The sequence below is a fragment of the Nematolebias whitei genome, chromosome 15 (assembly GCF_014905685.2).
Source record: "Nematolebias whitei isolate Nwh7 chromosome 15, NemWhi1, whole genome shotgun sequence".
Lineage (NCBI taxonomy): Eukaryota > Metazoa > Chordata > Actinopteri > Cyprinodontiformes > Rivulidae > Nematolebias > Nematolebias whitei.
The window spans coordinates 26689140-26693088 of NC_056512.1; the positions used below are offsets into that span (position 1 = coordinate 26689140).

Sequence of the window (3949 nt, forward strand, 5' to 3'; positions counted from 1 at the left end):
CTCCGGTTTCCACCCACAGACAAAAAAATACCCCATCTTTCGCAAAGTGTCCCTTGAAAATGCCAATCTTTTACTTGGGATCCCCAAAATATCCTGAAGAAGATGGTTGACCTCAAGTGGACATTTAACATAGAACAAAATGATTGTGGTCCAACATTTTAAATCTTTTCAACAAAGAAATTGACTACATAAAAAATGTGGTCGGGCCAGTGATAAGCGCTGTAGCCTCACACACAGCGAAGAGATTACAGGTCCTCCTCAGGCCTGGTACCTTTCTGTGTTTACATGATCTTGTCACAAACACACGGGTTTCCTCCGGGTCCTCCGGTTTCCTCCCGGTCCAAAAACACCTCCATTAAAAAAGATCAGTAATCTCAGAGAGGTTTGTCTTGTTGAATAAAAGTGAAATAAAATATTAAACATTACAAATCAAATGTTAAACACCATCGCACTCTGTTTATAAAACACATAAAGCATCAAAACATGGACTCAAAACTATCCCTGGTAGTCTAGTGGTTAGGACTCGGCGCTCTCACCGCCGTGGCCCGGGTTCGATTCCCGGTCAAGGAGGAAATTTTTTTGTGGGCTGAGACATATATATAACCTGATATCACAGGTTATAAATATACCCTGCGGAAGTGATATGTCACAGTAGCTGCTTGCTACAAACTTAATTGTTTCGTGAGAATCAGTCAACAATAAACAGCATTTAATTCCCTTAATTTTCAAAAAATATATATATTATTAATTGAATTGAATTAGTCCCAGTTAGAAATGCCTAAACTTGTGCCTAACACAATGGAAAAAATCAAGCCACTGGCCAGCTCTTTGAATGTGAGTCGGTCTGTCCGCCACGAACGGAACAATGCAACAAAACAGTTGCCGAAAATTGTTTCAAGATTGCGCAAACATGACCCTGACAAAGAACTTGAAAACCAATTCTTGAAACAAGAATTAGACTTTCCTAGGAAAATGATTCCAGAGCTGAAAAGCACAATACAGGACACAATCTGCATAAAAGACAAAACAGACGAAAGATTGAAACGTGCAAAAGATACAAATATTGACCTGAAAAAACAAATCCAAGAGATGAACATTAAACTAACAGTGTCAGCAAATAAATGAAGAACTTCAGTCGTCAAATGCTCATCTGAAATGTTCTAAAACAAATTTAGAACAAACACTAGCTAGCTAGACCAATGACTATGAAGAGTCACTCCGGCAGCTAAGTCAGATGGCAGAAACGAAACAACAGAACTGCATAAATGAAGTTGTCGGTGACGCCGAGAAAAAGCAGTTGAAACTGAACAAAAGAATTGAAAGGCTGAAAAAACTGTTACACGAGGAAAAAACTGCGAGAGTAAAAGCAGAAGAGGATTTGGACAATTATATGAGGAAAAATCATCAAAATGCTTTATTTAACCGAGCCAACAATGCAGAACTGAGAAACAAGGATCTTCTAAAAGAAAATCGGAAGCAAAAGAACGACATTAAAATAATGACTGAACAACTAAAGAATTTGATCGAGGAACATAATGAACTAATCCGTGACTTCAATTTAGTTTGTGTAAAACTAAACAGCTCAGAATCTGAATGTAACGATATACGGTTTAAACTAGACAAATCTGAAAAGTTTTATCAAGAAAAATTTGATAAAAGTTATTCATACTTACAACCAAGCACTAAAATGTAAATATGATAGGATACAGCAGAAAGTCCAGGCTTTTAGAAATATGAGAGATACAAATGTAAAATTACAGAAAAAATGCCAAGACCAGTTAGCAACAATTCAAGCTGGCCAACGGCCATTTGAATTACTCAAAAAGGAAAACCCACGTAAAGATCATGACATCCTGAACCTAAAGAAAAGAGTGTGTCAAATATCGAAGCAAGTGCGCTTGCAGGAGACTGTCGAGCCTCTTGATTTAACTCAGAACTATGACGCCTTTCTCAAATGCCCTAAGCTGCTAAAAGAAAATTCTACATTGAAGAAAGATCTGAAAATCAAAGTGTTAAATGAAATATTAAACATTACAACTCAAATGTTAAACACCATCTCACTCTGTTTATAAGGCGCATAAAGCATCAAGGTCCACAAACATGGACTCAGAACTATCCCTGGTAGTCTAGTGGTTAGGAATTGGCGCGCTCACCACAGCGGCTCGGGTTCGATTCTCAATCAGGGAGGAACTTTTTGAGGGCTGAAATGGGGTGGAGGTATGACAGCCGACTTGGGACCAGAAAGTTGCGGTTCGACTCCCAGCCATTCCCACGTGTCTTGGTGTCTCTGAGCAAGGCATCTAGCCCCTGATTGCTCCCTGGGCGCTCAGTGACAAAAAGCCTGGTGAACAATTAGGGATTGGATGTCTTGCTCAGGAGCACCACGTGATGTGGGCATGGCTGGGAGTTGAACAATGCCTTTCTGGTCCCAAGTCAGCTGCCCTACCTCTACTATCCTGGACCCCATCATTGTTATAATAATTTCATCATTGTATGGGAACATGCAATGATGACAACAAATAGCACAGGAAACATGGTCTTTCCTTTCATTGTTATGCTGATGACTCTCAGATTTATCTGCCATTAACACCTAACAGTTCCTCCTCCATTCGCCCTTTGTTAAAATGTCTTGATGACATCAAGACTTGGATGGCTGCGAACTTTTTGAGTTTTAATGATCAGAAGACTGAGGTCATTGTGTTTAACCCTAGCTCTGCCACTGTCACTGATCCTGCAAACCTGGACTCCCTTCAGCCATATCTAAAACAGTCTGTTACCAATCCGGGATAGTTTTAGACTCAGACTTTAAGTTTAATAAGCAGATAAATTCTGTTCTTCAAAAAAGCTTCTTTCAGCTAAGGCAGATAAGCTCAAGTCCATCCTGTCCACATCCGACCTTGAAAAATTAGTCCATGCATTTATTACAAACCGACTGGACTACTGTAACTCGCTTTATGCTGGAGTCAGTCAGGTCTCTCGCTCACGTCTCCAGCTTGTCCAAAATGCTGCAGCTCGGCTACTAACAGGAACTCGCAGGTTTGAGCACATTACTCCAGTTCTGTCCTCTCTTCACTGGCTTCCTGTGCGTGTCAGAGTTGATTTTAAGATTCTTCTGCTGACATTTAAGTGTGTTAATGGCCTTGCACCCTCATGCCTCTCCGACCTTTTTCATCCTTATACTCCATCTCGGGCCTTGAGATCATCAGAGTGAAATCTTCTTATTGTCCTATAAATATATTTTATCTAATAGAATTAAAAGAATTTATATTTAAAATTTTACATAAATATTATCCAGTTAAAGACTACATTGGCCATTTCTACCCAAATGTCAGCAAAAGCTGCTCTTTTTGCCAGACTGAAGATGAAAGTATCGAACATCTATTTGTAGATTGTTTTCACAATACAATGTTCTGGTCAGAAATACAAAAACTGCTTACTGAAAAATTTTTTAAGTACATCGTGTTATCAAAAATGCAAATATGGCTCATCTTTAATAATTCATTCTTTTCTTCAGACAAACTATTCATAATAAATCTAATCATAATCATAGCCAAATATTACATACACAAAATGAAGTGGAATGAAAAAATACCCTCATTTAATAATTTTAAAGAAACTGACCTAAAAATATATATTGCCTCTATTGAAAAGCTTAATTTTAACAATAAAAAACTTCTAAGAACAAAAACTCTTATGCAGAAATTTAATTTTATCCTATAAGCAGATCCCTTTGTTGTTTATTATTCCTTTTCTCTTTGTATTGTATTTCTTTATTGTTTCAGATCCTCTGCTATTTAAACTTGAAGTTATTTTTGTATATGTGTTGATATAGTTGCATTTATATTTATTTAAGAACTGTAAAGGTCTAGTTTGATAGGGTCTGTGATAGTTATGTATCTTTTTTTTAATTGTGTTTTGATGCTTCTTTGGATTGGAAGATTTTTGTAAT

General features: G+C 37.5%; 1 protein-coding gene and 1 non-coding gene across 2 annotated transcripts in view; one reads left to right on the plus strand and one right to left on the minus strand.

Annotated features, from left to right (window-relative positions):
- The window catches only part of LOC119421573 (butyrophilin subfamily 3 member A3), a 60328-nt gene that overhangs the window by 10129 nt on the left and 46250 nt on the right, over nt 1-3949 (minus strand). The window lies entirely within an intron of this gene.
- Nucleotides 499-570, plus strand: trnae-cuc. Its single transcript has one exon. It is a non-coding gene; the product is annotated as a tRNA-Glu (tRNA).